The sequence below is a fragment of the Euprymna scolopes genome, chromosome 18 (genome assembly GCF_053919585.1).
Source record: "Euprymna scolopes isolate OS-2025 chromosome 18, ASM5391958v1, whole genome shotgun sequence".
NCBI classification, from domain to species: domain Eukaryota; kingdom Metazoa; phylum Mollusca; class Cephalopoda; order Sepiida; family Sepiolidae; genus Euprymna; species Euprymna scolopes.
This window is the reverse complement of record NC_136499.1, coordinates 99,141,108-99,156,837: the sequence shown is the minus strand read 5'-3', so window position 1 is coordinate 99,156,837 and position 15,730 is coordinate 99,141,108. Positions and strand designations below refer to the sequence as shown.

The 15,730-nt window shown below is 33.4% G+C and overlaps 1 protein-coding gene across 2 annotated transcripts in view; it reads right to left on the bottom strand.

Moving 5' to 3' along the window:
- Positions 1–15,730, bottom strand: part of LOC145297710 (uncharacterized) — a 288,669-nt gene that overhangs the window by 102,103 nt on the left and 170,836 nt on the right. For both annotated transcript variants that reach the window (XM_080143913.1, XM_080143914.1), the window contains exon 2: positions 15,588–15,618. The gene's annotated coding sequence lies outside the window, so the exon portion shown is untranslated. The remainder of the gene's footprint in view (positions 1–15,587; positions 15,619–15,730) is intronic.

Sequence of the window (15,730 nt, the reverse complement as noted above, 5' to 3'; positions counted from 1 at the left end):
AAACCACGTATACCCGTATAAAAGCCAAATACGTCCTAAAATGTTATGTTATGTTTTTGTTTTACGGCATATCAACCCTTTTCAGGTTATTTAATGCCGAATCCAAAGATTTTGAAGAAAGATTTTTTAATAGAATATATTTGTTGTTTTCAAGTCGGTTTCTATTTAACCTATAGTTGGGACCCTAACAGGTATTACCACTCCGGGTCAGAATGGACCTGAGAGCAATGGCAATTAAAGGGTGGCTCCACACTCCCCAAAGCCTGCAAGCTGGGGCCTCACCACTGGATATAGTTTAAGGTCATATTCAGGACCAGCATCGGGAATGAGATATTTTCTGGAGCGATAGAATGGGAAAACGTTTTTTTTCTGGCGACCTTCGCAACTGAGATGATGTAAGTTTTCCATTTCAAACTAGTGAAGGTCAGTCTCAGAAGGTTGTCGAAGCATGACGCTTCTTTAAGACGAGGGTTATTCATAACAATTATGGCCAAGTGTGTATCAGAGCGTTTATAGCGAGAAGGTAGAAGCTTGGTTTTGGATGCATTAAAATTAACCAGCCACCTTTTGCCCCACTGCAGCACGTGTTCAAGGTTGGAGAGAGACTGAGAGAAACTTTGGTCGTTTGAAATGTTGGCATAGATGGTGGTGTCGTCTGCGTATATGTTGACAAATGAATTTAGAATGTGGTTTGGGAGACCATTGATGAAGATAAGGAAGAGAGTTGGGCCCAGGATGGATCCTTGAGGCATGCAAACGTTGATACTTTTAGTTCCGGACTTTTGCCTATCATTTACGACTACTTGTATAATAAACCTATCGGAGAGAAAAGGTTCGATAGTTGAGAAAACATTTCCAGATATTCCATGCCCGGAAATCTTGTAAAGTAAACTTTTATGACAAACCTTATAAAATACAAGAATACATTTTAGAAAACATGTTTTTTTATGTATAAATTTAAATGAAAACATTTGAAAACCTGAAAATGTTATGGAATGGTAAAATCATTTTTATTTACTTTTTTTGTTGTTATTGTTCAAGTCCGAATGTTCGCCAATAACCCTGCTTTATCAAGGAGAGGATTAGTCCGATTTAGTTTTCTTTTTCTTTTTCTTCATAATGTTGTTATTAAGAGGCCGAAGCCTCTCGAAGAGAAGGACGTCTTGTGTTGTTGCTGTTTGAAATCCGTGTGTATAATCGCTCGGTTTAAGCGCGAAATTTAAGAAATGGAAAGTCAAACATTTTAGAAAACATTTTCTTTTTATATATAAAATTAAATGAGAACATTTGAAAAAACTGAAAATGTTTTGAAATGATAAAATCATTTTTATTTCATTTTTTTTGTTGATGATGATGATGATGAAATACGAATTTTCGCCAATAACTTGGCTAATGTACGACTCTCCATTTCTGAAATTTCGCGGATCAATATATGTTATAAATAGCTCTGGAATGGTGAGTATACAGAATTAATGTACAAACGCGCAAAAATGGAATGCAAGAGCGCGCGAGAATAAACATGGCGACCAATGAAAACAATACGGAATACATTGGATAATAAAGATCTTAACATTATTGCCTTCAGATTAAATAAAATAATCCTTTATATATTCGAGGGGTGTAATCCGTTGAAAAAAAAATTGAAAAAAGACGAAAAGAAAAACACGAGGCGGGAGTGTGCATTCCACATAGCCACCGTAATTTTTTGTATGTGTTAATAACCTTAAAAATATCGGGCAATAATTAATTAAGTAATATTTAACGGTGACACTTGTGACGTAAAGAAAATAGCTTTTTGTGACATAACAGAAACATTTCAACGAAAGTATATTAAAATGAAAAAATAATATAGATAGATTTCTATGAGTCGTTCTGCCAATAAAGAATCATGTTTCTTCAATTTTAAAAGTGAATGCCCAGATAGATATAAAATGGCCGTAATGAAAAATGTCATCAACAGAGCCAAACGTGTTTTTTCCATTAATGAAATATTTTATAAAACACTCTCTAACATAAAACAAGTCCTGAGTCATAACAACTTCCCAAATTATATTGTTGACCAACAGATTAAACACACTTTAACTACCATTAATAAAACTACTACTACTACTACTACTACTACTACTACTACTACTACTACTGATGGTAATAATAATAATAATAATAATAATAACTAGCAGAAATCGTAGAAGTTCCACGGTTGTTCAAAATTTTGAAAATACATAAATAAAATGAATAAAAAATAAAGTAAAACGAATAACGACGAGTTAAAAACATTTTTTTAGCAAATTTTTTGAAGCTAAAAAGAATTGATTTAAAAATTTAGATTTTTTCAATGAAAATTCAACACACAACGCATTATATAAATAAATTATAAGGGAACAGATCGAAATTTAAATTGCATTTTTTTTTTTCAATTTAAAAATGAAAAATAATAAATAAAAACTTGCACTCTCCTCTCAACATGACGTTTTTATTATAAAATAAAAATAAAATAAAATAAAATAGCCAATTTGAAATCGTAAACAGACAGCCAAGATATTTTTTTTTGAAAATTTTTGAGCAGAAATGGTTTTAATGATTATTAACTGATAAAGAGCGACTATAAGGGGAGGCAATTCCTTCCTCATTAATTAATGTTTGCGATGATGATGGGTTTTGTGACACTGGATATACAGACAAGTAAAATAATAATAATAATAATAATAATAATAATAATAATAATAATAATAATAATAATAATAATAATAATAACAACAACATATTTTATTGTACCTATTTACTATGCTTACGGGACAGAGTAAGACACCAGCGTCGTTTTTTAACGTGGAGAAAAGGTACAAAAATAATAAAAAAATTGTCTCAGTCGTGAAGGACTGATCCTCCACCGAAAGAGAAGAAATGGAAGTGCAGCATCTGTGAAATATAAAATAGACGAAAAAATAAGAAATATCATACACAAACACATTACAGCAACTGAAAAGAACTCCGAAATTAGATTCCTTATTTAGAATTTTTTTTTAAACAAGTCAGTTATTAATAAACAATAACTCTACACCCGACGACAGTTTACTCAAAACTAGAAATGTTGTGTACGTTTTGAAACGACTTGGAGAAGAATGTGTCTCCAAAAATAACACGTACATTGGCATGACTCGAACCAGTATCTCTCGCCGACTAACATGCCACCTGTCTTCTCCGAATAGCTTTATTTACGAAAACCTTACAGCACAAGAGACCCCCAAAATTTAGGAATATACTAATTAAAAATTTAGGAATTTACTAATTAAAAACACCGCCATTTTAGCCGTCTCACACTGTGGTTTGCGCCTCCCAATCATTGAAGCCCTACTAATCCGTATGAAAAAAAAAAACCCCTAAAAAACGACATCAATCATGCTTAATATGAAGGGGAAGGCGCGCTTAAATGATTTTACTGATTTTAAACGATTTTAATCGTCTTCTCACCAACGCAATTTTCATTTTAATCCATTCTTCTCACCAACGCAATTTTCATTTCATAACTTGCCTGAGAATGACTTATGAAAGTCGAAAACGCTCGCGACTACGGTCTTTTTCTTTTTACACTCGAACAGAACGTTCACACATTATTCCGCCAAAAAGAAAAAAAATGGATTGCATGATAAACAAACAGGAATTGTCCCTACTCTTCAATGAACCATGCATTAGAGAAAAAATGCCGCCCAAGTATACTAATATATATATATATATATATATATATATATATATATATATATATATATACAGAGAGAGAGAGAGAGAGAGAGAGAGAGAGAGAGAGAGAGAGAGAATTAGAATTGAAAAGAGAAGCAGCTTATCCTGCCTTAACAGAGTTCAAAATAGACTTCGTAGCGTAGTGGGGATGCCCTTTTCTCTTCCCTGCAACCTCTTTTCCACAGACGACACGCTGCGAGCTCGTCTATGCGTTATATTTATTTTCATAGAAAGTGCTCGTCTGAGCTCCAATCTTTCACGAAAAACACTCGTCTAATCAAAACCACTATCAATAATTTCCCCCACTCTTTATCTGTGCCTAAACCTAAACGTAGATTCGATGAACAAAGCTTCTTTCTTAGAGTTGCACACCTGTGGACTCTCTTCCATTTGCCTGCTTTGACTAAAATTTGATTGTCTTCAAGTCTTATGTAAACAAGTTCTTGATGAACCGTCCCCCTAAGTAATTCAATTTAAAAAATTTCCACTACTCACGATTACTACACTATAATCCCATTGACTACTGTACACCCATTGACCTTGATCATCGAGTGGCCTCTGGGCCTTGATTAGTGGTGACACCTATGTAAAAATAAAAACTTAAGGCATGTCAACTGTCAAGTCAGATTGGTCTGAAGAGACCGCTATTTTCTTGTTTTTGTTTCTTTATATTTAATGTGTTTACGGACACTTCTTTTCAGCCTCTCTTATTTACCTCTATAATGCTACTACTCACATTGTAACTGCTGGTCTAATTTTATTAAATTGAGCTGGTGCTCTGTAGAAATGAGGAAAAATATACAACCGTAACTATAAATGTCTGATAGTAAACGAACGCTTGTTGTGAATTTTAGAGTTCGGCAATCTCAGATCATCCAAATACGTTCAGTGTTACGGGCCCGCTATGGAACGTGTATTATCGCTAGTACATCATAAGTACAAATCATTGATCTTGTTTTTAGATTCTCACGTAATCTCGTCAATACTTCCAATGGCGGTTAGAAAATTCGATCAGTAACACTAGCGACATCTGGCGGCGATCCAGCCTATTTTAATTTTCATTACCAACGAGATATGAGTAAGCATCACAGTAGACGCCCTGTGGTAAGGGTAGCTTAACATGACGCGGGTGAGATTGGATGGGCAGCTGGGTGAACTAATAATCGTATGTAGGCATTGGAAATCTTCCACAAAATAAATATATAGATTTTCAACTGATAAACCTATTTTTTTTTTATTGGTTGCTGATTTGATCGATGATTTATTGATCAGGTCAGTTGCTAAAATAAATTACATGATCAGATATGCCTTTGCAAGGGCAGGGTGACCATTTATATCAATTAACTGTCTATAAACACGTTAGGAAGTCACATGAATGCGCGTATACATACGCACACACACATATATATAGAGAGACAGACAAACAGATAGATAGATAGATAGATAGATAGATAGAGATAGATAAATAGAGAGAGAGAGAGAGTATTTGCATAAATTACGTATTTTAATAAGTCATTATAAGTGGTTGCCCACTGTTAATAATCGATATACGACGTGATTCTAAAGCTGATTTGTTTACTTCCGGTTACACGTAACCATACAGCAGATAATTAGCTGATTATATATATATATATATATATATATATATATATATATATATATATATATATATATATATATATATATATATATATAGCAGAACTGGTAAATAGTAAAACTTGGAAAAGGTGCTCAATATTATTGCAGAGTAAATATATATATTTTTAATTTATTACCGTTTTATCTGTTTAATTACACATGTTTCCGCTACCGAATCGTATCAACGATCCAGTAACTTCGTCAGACTTGGACAGAAGTGGTTATTCTACTTAACCACTTCTGTCCATGTCTTACGAAGTTACTGGATCGTTGATACGATTCGGTAGCGGAAACATGTGTAACTAAGGAAATAAAACGGTAATATATATATATATATATATATATATATATATATATATATATATATAATATCGTAGTAATTATGTCATCCCCTTTAAGAACGCGGTTCTTATTGTGTAGCCCTCCAAGTTGAAATTAAAGTCGGTCACTTAAGCTGGCATGCGCGGATAATGATGTTATAATAATAAGATTACTGTAGCCGTTTAAACATTTACATAAATGTTAATTTCAATTGTATTTCTCGCGGTTAACGTTGGCCATGTGGTTTGTTTCTTGCTAATGGAGTCAGAGGTGGCTTCGTGGCCGGGTTTGAATCTCTCGACCGGCTGTAATCGTAAACTCTCTGCACTGATTATTCCCGAAAAGATAAAACACTGATGTCTGTAGATATTAAAAATAATTATATATATATATATATATATATATATATATATATATATATATATATATATATATATATATATATATATATATATATATATATATATATATATATATATATATATGAACAAATGATTAATAAAACATGTTAAAAGACATCTTGAAAAAGAGTTAAAAACATATTTAATTTTAAAAAAGGAAGCACAAGATAAGTGGATAGTCCTTAATCCGCGGAGTTTCGAAGACTCATATTATAAGCTCTATTTCCTTTTCGGTTTTATTGAGCTTTTACATCTGGCTGAGTTTATTTTACTTGTAAATATTAACTCTTTAATATTTATAATATATTTTAAGTTTACCATTTTGATTACCTTGGTAAACTTATTGTAATTTATATATATATATATATATATATATATATATATATATATATATATATATATATATATATATATTAGTTTGCTGTACATTATCATAACAAGGGTGCATACAACATTTCAGCCAGATCGGCATAGTAGTTTTCGAAAAAAAAAATGGAACGGACAGACAAACAGACAGACTAAGAGAAATATAGACGATATGTTTATATATATATATATATATATATATATATATATATATATATATATATATATATATATATATAATATGTGTGTGTGTGTGTGTGTGTCTGTGTCTGTGTCTGTGTCTCTGTGTGTGTGAATGTATTTCTTATAATTCACACAAAAGTGTACGTGGTAGCTCAATATGTAACAGAGCGCGTACGCGCGATTGCAAATGCATGAGAAATGCGAAATAATGTCGTTGTAATGAAAAAGACTATAAAAAAAGAGAGAGAAGACACGTGTAATGGGACACAGCCGTAATTAGAAGTTATGCGTGGCGGGAGAATGGAGAAATAAATATCGTTGTTACAAAAAAAAAAAAAAAAGCAGTCGACTTATTTCTTGTCATATGTTCTTTGCGACGTAGAATGCATACAACGTGCGAGTTCCGTGTGCAAACGTGGATAACTTTACAAGTAGTGTATAATGATTCTCCAGAAAACTTTTCAAATTTATTATCACAAAATTGTTTCTCCCTATTCCGAAAATATATACTTTTCTTGTCGTACAGGCGGTCGGGTCTCAATCCTGGCTTGAGGTAGTTGCCTGTCTGGCCGCACTGATGAGCTGTGAAACAGCAAAACAGTGTTGTATGTGGATGACTATATCTATATATATATATATATATATTATCGGAATACTGAGAAAATTTCTTTTAAATGGTTTATGTTTAAACCATAGAAGAAGAAAAAAACCCTAAATTCTCAGCAATTAATTATGACGCTACGTTCGATGTTCTTCAAAAATATATATATATATATATATATATATATATATATATATATAACCAGTAACAATGAGACTGGCCAGTACCAGATGGGTGACCATTTGGAACTTCCAGGTGCTGTATGTGCTCTCCGCTTATCTCGGCATTGTTTCCAGTCGTCATGGACTTCTCCTTGCCACTTGACTCAAACAGTGCCGATTCAGGAGGTGTGTGGTTAGAGATTGCGCAATCCTTGCCTTACAATTACACGCGTAGCTGCCCCTACAGGGGGTATTATTTGTCTTTCGAGACTGAACGGTGGCATCGATTATAAAACTAAATTTCTGTCTGCTTGTTTGTCTGTTTGTTTGTTCACAATTTCATTAATATATACAAAAGCTACACTGTTTACCGGATAGATTTTAAAGGTGAAAACGGAATTTCATATACTTTTATTTCTGCATGATTTTTAATATATACGAGGGGCGTGCAATAAGTAATGCCTCTGACCCACTTCCCATAGAAGTAGAGCAACGAAACTTGACACAGTTATTAGTCATTCTCTACATAGGAACCACCCAGAGTCATGCATTTCTCCCATCATTTGATGCAGCTCTGGAGACCGTTTTTGTAGAACACTCCAGGTTGGTCCTCCAACCACGACGTGACTTCAGAAATCAAGGCTGCCTCATCTGGGATACGCTTTCCTTTCAAAAACAACTTCATGGCTGGGAAGAGGTGAAAGTCAGAGGGTGCAAGGCCAAGAGAGTAAGGAGGATGGGGAAGGATTTCATAACCACACGCCCGTGCTTCTGATCTGGCGACATGCGAGTAGTGGACCGGAGTGTTGTCCTGCAGGAGGAGGGTACCTTTGCTGATCTTGCCCCGCCTCTTGATTTTGATAACTTCCCTTAATTTCCTCAAAAGTGAAGCATTATTGTGGTACCCTTTGCCAGGAAATCTGTCATCACTACTCCGACCTGGTCCCAGAAGACTGTAAGCATGACCTTGCCAGTGGAGGGCTGCACCCTTGCCTTCTTTGGAGGTGGTGAGTCCAAGTGCTTCCACTGCATTGACTGGGCTTTAGTATCTGGATCATAGTGATGGACCCAGGTTTCATCCTGTGTAATCAATCTTTTGAAAAACTTTGACTCATCTTCTTGGCACATTTCCAAATATATCCTCGAGCACTCGACGCGTTCTCGTTTCTTGAATGGTGTGAGCAACCTGGGAATCCATCTGGCAGACACCTTATGCATATGCAAATGGTCATGAATGATAGTTTCCACAGACCCTGTACAAATCTTGACATCTTGGGCTATTTGGCGAATAGTAATGCGCCGATCTTCCAAAATAGCAGCCTCAATTTGACGGACAGATGCCTCATCAATGGCAGAAGGGTGGGAGGCGACCAGGTCTGGGAGCTGTTTCCACAGATTTCCGGCCATGTTTGAATTCACGATGCCAGCGTTTTACAAGGTCATATGATGGGGCATTATCAGCATAATTTTCTTTCATTTCATCAAAAGTCTCCTGTGGTGTGCACCCTTACAAATACAAAAACCAGATCACTGGTCGACATTCAACAGGCTCCATTTCACACCTGACTCAGTTCAAACACCTGTAAAACAGAAACCACAATTAGTTCAGAGCTGTAAATTACCACATAACCCGTAGAGATATAAATCATTGCACAGGCAAAATTTTAGATGGATCAAGTAATTGGAAGTGGGTCAGGGGCATTACTTATTGCACGCCCCTCGTATTATGTATTCAAAAGAAATAAGCATTCGAGAGGTTATCTAATTTGCATATCTCATCTGAATGATTTAATGGAAATGAGTAATAGAATTGTTTTAAGCATTCTATTTGGAAATACTACATGCGCTTGATTTATTTAATCTATTTTTAATTTGTCCTCCGACAAAGGGGGGGGGGGACCTGTAAATCACCCTGGCCTGTCCGTGCGTTCGTCCGTTCGTCTGTCCGCACTTTTCTCAATAACTATGCCTTGGAATTTTTTGAAATTCTGCACAAATATTAAACATGATATGGGTAAAAAGTAATAGAACGGATTTTCCGAGGAAACTCCGGTTGCTTTTTGGGTTAAAATGATTAAAATTGACACTTTTCTGCTTATTAAACAAAATTGATGCCTTGAATTTTTATAAAACTTTCTGAAAAGTTGTAACTAACTGATTTCTATATAATTTTGTTTGTCTATACTTCGCGACAACTCTTGGGTGTGCTCCAGGGGCGGGCTTTTGTAGGTCTAATAAAAACACTCCATTTTTGAGATTATTTTACCCTATTTGTTCAAAATTTTCTGTGTGTCTATTTAGCAGTTTTGCATGGGGCTGAACTCAAGTTTAAATATGTTAAGGCTTTGCGGACTTTTGTGGGCTAAACAGGGGGGGGGGAATGATGGACTTAGTCATTTTTTTTTTTTTTTGCATGGTGCAGAACTAAAATTTACATATGTTAAGGCCTAAAACTGCACAGTTTGTTCATTTTCACAAGGATTTGACGTCCCTGGCAACTTTGGGGGCTAAATGGGGAGGGGGTGCAAATGCTGAATTTAGCCATATTTTATGCATCGTTTAATGTGCACTTACGGGGGACCATGCATGCTTCATTTGTTTAATTTACATTTGATTTAATTTATTGTTAAATAGTGGGGTTACTCGGAGTTGCTCGGGATCATATAAACAATGAGAAAATTGAAGTTTTGAGGAGAGGAATGTTTAATGTCTATGTATCATTTGCTATTTCCAGCAAAAGAATATTTTACCTACCCTAGGACGGCTGTTATACATGTATGAAATAATTGTACCTTCCCTAGGGCAGGTAATTTACAGAATGTATATGAAAGAATTTTACCTTTTTGGGACAGGTAATTTATAACACATACTTAAAATATGTTTACCTACCTTCGGATGGGTAATATGAAACAATTTAACATACTCTCGACAGAAATTGTACAACATATATGAAATAATTTCTCTTCCCACCAAGTCTACCATAATTTTAAGAAAATTGAAATCATTTTTAGAAGAAGGATCATTAGGATTTCCAAATTAATACATAAATACATTGTGTTGGTTAATGAGTTCGCAACCCTTGCTTTGCCATAAATTTCAACATTACTGCGTTTCTTTCCTTCCTCACTATCGGCACTATTATTGTTAAAAATATGATGTAATTTTTGGAAGATGTCTCAGCAGGATTTTAAAATTAATGCATAAACACATTGACACAGTTAAGAGATTAGACAACCCTTGCTTCATTAGAAAATTTCACATTACTCTGTTTCACTTTTCCCCACTACCGACAAAATTGTTTGGAAAAAAAGACGTCATTTTCGGAAGACTACTCAGCAGGCCTTACAAACAAATAAACAAATATGTTGAGAAGCTTGGTGATTAGGCAACCCTTGCTTCACTACAAAATTCCACATTACTGTGTTCTTTCCCTCCCTACTACTGACACCATCATTTTAAGTGACATATCATTTCTTGACCATAACTCAGCAGGTTTTTCAAATAATTACATAAATGCATTGAAGCGAATGATCATTAGACAACTATTTGAATTTTGTAGATGAAAATAATTACGCTTTATGCTTTCAAAAAGCCAAAATATGGCCAACCTTTCAGGAAAATTGCAACAACTTAGCATACTCGGTGTATCTTAAATAGTATGTGGTTAAACTCTCCGCCTGGCAATATGTTTTTATCTGGCAACACCGGGTACGTACAGCTAGTACACATATAAAGTTATGAAAATGTATGCGACAATTAAGCTACACAGAATTATCTGCGTTTCTTCCCTATCAGGACTATTCAGGTATGGAATTTATATTATCGTGTATTTTATATATACGTTACAGTTGGTAGCTGGTGAATTTTTGTTCTGTTTGAAGGTTCCGGATGAGGTTGGCCTCCACCCTTGCTTCTACTCTGCTCCCTCTCTTTCACAGACTTGATGTTGTTAATCTCAGTTTTGTTTTTCTATATTACTATCATTCAAACACGGTAGTGTTTGAATGATAGTAATATATATATATATATACCGTGTTTAAATGAATATATGGTTAAGTGGCAGTTTTGCCATTTAGAACTGCTTTAATGTTTCACCACTCACTCATTTTTCGACCAAATATCAAACAATTATTACAGTTTATAGATCACCTTCAATTTTCGTTCGGTAAAACAAAAGTTATGATGAAATTACTAGTGTTCAAAATCGTAAAAAACTTAAGGAGGTGAGCGACGTTTTTTTATGACTGGTTTCCATAGCCACCACATCGCTTCAGCGACTACTATTGCTACCAATTCACCGCTCTCACGAAAAGTGAAGTAACAAGTGAAACAGAGAGAATGAAAGAATGAAAGAAAGATAATTGGGGGTATTTTATTGAAAGCAGACGAGTGCCGTACATTGTTATTACATGTGTATGTTATGTTTATGGGGACAAAAAAAAAAGACTGAAATTAAACAAAGACCAAGTGAATTTACTGGAAGCCTTGAAAAATCATGGATTGCAATAGAAAAATTCGAGCATGAAAAGTAATATGGTTAAGCTTAAACATGGAAAAGGAAAGGACTAGTTGTTAAAACTGGAAAAGAAAAGGACAAAATATTCTAGAAAAAAATGTAATGAATGTATAACTTAAAATATTGCAGGATTAAGAATTAAAAAAACAATTCAATTTATAACATTATATAATCAATTCTGTTCTATTGTAATTATGGTACGTGTTCCTCATAATTGTTTGATCCAAATTTGACGATGACCTTTTTTTCAGATTGTTTAACTTCTTAGCCTAATAGTCTCCATCAATCCATTTTTTTCATAACTCGAATTCCTACTCCAGTAACTTCGTTCCAAGAACTGCAGGCTTGTGGAACTCCCTTCTCACTTACTGTTTTCCTCCTCACGATAGTCTTAGTCTTTTCAGAACTAAGTTTAATTGGTGTGTCCTGCCTTTGCGATAATCATCGTTCAGCATATTTGCTCTTTACTTCAAGTGGCTTCATGACTTGTTTGGAGCGAATTTCACTTTAAAAAAAGTATTCAACGTTACTAAAGCTATTTAGCGCTTAGATATCATTATTTGTTTTTTTCCTTGGAAGTCATCACTTACCAAGACCCAAAGGCCACTTAAGGATAAGAGCTAACAAACGTAAGGTTGTATTGTAGTAATCGTTAATGGTGTAAATTGGGTTTGAAGGATTCAATGTTCTATTCAACCGGGAAGCAGGTCAGCGGAACAGTGTCCTTCAGGCGGGCAGTTCTGGGACAGAAACTTTGTTCGTGGAATTACGAGAGTAATACCTTCTCTAACACTTTTAGTCATTTAACATGACAATCGATGTTAAATCATTAAATCTAAGAACAACTTCGACAGTTAAATGTTCCATTTCAGAGTCAACAAGAGTAAGGGAAGCTGTTACGCCCATAGTTAACCTTGACATAATGCCATGGAAAAATCATTAACAGCACAAGATGTTATCGAGTTCATTTTATTATTCAGTTTTATTTAATGATATTTCAGTTTTGGCCTCATGCTTTATATATTTTGGGATCCGATTATTCTCAAAAAGTCTATTAAATAAATTATATATATATATATATATATATATATATATATATATATATATATATATATATATATATATATATATATATATAGTCCTCACGCGAAAGAGCATGATACAAAATGTTTTACATAATAATAATAATAATAATAATAATAATAATAATAATAATAATAATAATAATAATAAAATAACAATAACAAAGCGAGGACTACTATTGATCGTAACCAGTTATACAGTCCTTTTGAAATTTTCATCTCTATTTTTCTCGTTATGTACTGAATATTTGTTCATGAAACGCATATGAAATATGTTCCTTATTAAATTTTTCAGACCTATATTACAAAGAGGGGGTTGCAAAAATTGAGTTGCGGTGTGAGGATAAATACAAACTGAAACAGGGAGAATATTCAGACCTGTAAAAATACAAAGAGGGGGTTGCAAAAATGAGTTGTGGTGTGAGGAAAAATGCAAACTAAAATAGAGAGAAGGAGAGTTTTAAAATATAATCTTAAAAAGACAAGATACAAGTTAGAAAAGCATTTCATCCAAGGCATGAAAACTGTTAAGTAAAATGTTTTTACTATAGGCTTTAAAAATAAAAGTACAAGATTCAATTTGAAATGTATTTATCTTCAAAGTGCACTTTCATAAATTTTAAAAGTAAGGTATAAAAATTCATTTTAAATTGAATCAAAAAATTACATTGGATTTATTTTATGTAATGTACATTTTGTTGCAATTTAAAAACATTATCTTTCAATTAGAAATTAATGATATACAGGGTGGTCAAAAAGTCAGGTAACATTTTAAAGAAAAACGATATTAGCAATACACGTATATTTAAGTACCATACATTGAAATATAAAATGAAACAAACATGAAATATGTTTATTTTGTTAATTGTCGTCCATTTCTCTCTATCAATCGCTGGAAGCGATTAACCACTGATTGTGTAACACGTGTAATCATGTCAGCTGATATCCGCGCAATCTCCTCTTCAATAAATAACTTTAAAGACGCTATTGTATCAGGCTACTTGCCATAAACGCTATCCTTTACATAGCCCCAAAGCCAGAAATCAGGAGGGGTAGTTTATATATTACACTCAAATATTTAAACAAATAATATTAAACGAATAGAGATTATAATGGATCATATTGTTTTTTCTACCTTTAATATGTTACCTGACTTTTTGACCACCCTGTAGATATAAAATTTTCAATGATTTTTTTTAAAAGAGCAACAGAATGTACATTACATAAAATAAATACAAGGTAATTTTTTGATTCAATTTAAATTGAATTTTTATACCTTACTTTCAAAATATATATATATATATATATATATATATATATATATATATATATATATACTAGCAAAAGTACCCATCGTTGACTGGGTTCAAAAACAGCCTACAGAAAATGGACTCTGATTTATGAAAGTATGATAGGTTATGAAAAGGAAGGGTTGTAAAGAGATAGCTTTGAATTTGGGGGTATCAAAACCAAAGCAAAATATGATGAAAGTAAAAATAAAATAGATAAACCGCATAATTTATTATACCATACCTGTTCACACTGAAACACTTATCACAATATTCTATGGATCTATATTAAAAAACCTAGTTAAACTTTGTGACATATTTCCATTCTATGGAGGTCTGACGCGAACGAACACCCCATAATTTTATTATACCATATTTCTTCATACTGAAACATAATTATCAAAGTATACTTACGCAGATAGATATGAAAAGTCTTTATTAAAGTTTGTGCCTATTTCCATTCCATGGAGGCCAGGCGCGAACGCAGACCCCACAATTTTATTATACCATCCCTATTTAAGTTAAAACATACTTATCAAATTATTATTATGTAGATCTATATCAAAAACACTTGTAAACGTTTTTTTTCATTTTTTAATTTTTTATTTCTATACTTTGTTGACCAGGCGCGAACGCAGACCCCACAATTTTAATGAACCACCGTTCTGCCAGATCAAACATACCCATTCCTGTGTCTTGATACATCTTCTATCATTATATGTAATCAGTTTTTTAAAATAGTCACCCACATAGGAGCCTATTCATGACCACACACACACACACACACACACACACACACACACACACACACACACACACACACACATTCAGCTTTATATTATAGATGTATGTGTGTGCGTGAGAGTGTGTGTGTGTGTGTGTGTGTGTGTGTGTGTGTGTGTGTGTAGTGAGAATAAAAGATAAAGCAATATTAACAGAGAGATGCAAGGATCGATAGTTCGTTAAAAAAATTTTTTCAAAATAAACGGTGGATAAAGAACCATACTTGAACTGTCAAGTATAAAACGATTTCGAATGAAAACATTTTTACACCAAAGTTTCAATAAAACTGTCTCGTGTGAAAAGATGTTGAGCTCAACACTCCGGTGTAAAATGATGTTGAATTAACTCTCTGGTGTGAAAAAAATAAAAATAAATAAATAAAAAGTAAATCAAATTCTCCAGAGGCTCAAACTTTCACATACCTCAAGGATCAGTATGCAAACGTTTGGAATTGACGTTCTACATCTCCAAGAAATTCGCCAAGAAATTAAAGAAAAAGAAATATGCTTACCAATTTGAAGAATACGCTTCTTGAAAAGTTCCTGAAAAACACAGTAGAAAAATAGACGTTATTATTATTTTAGTTTAAATTCATTCCACAGCAACAAATAATGGTTAATTAATAAAATGTACTTTTTCAAAACCAATATGCAA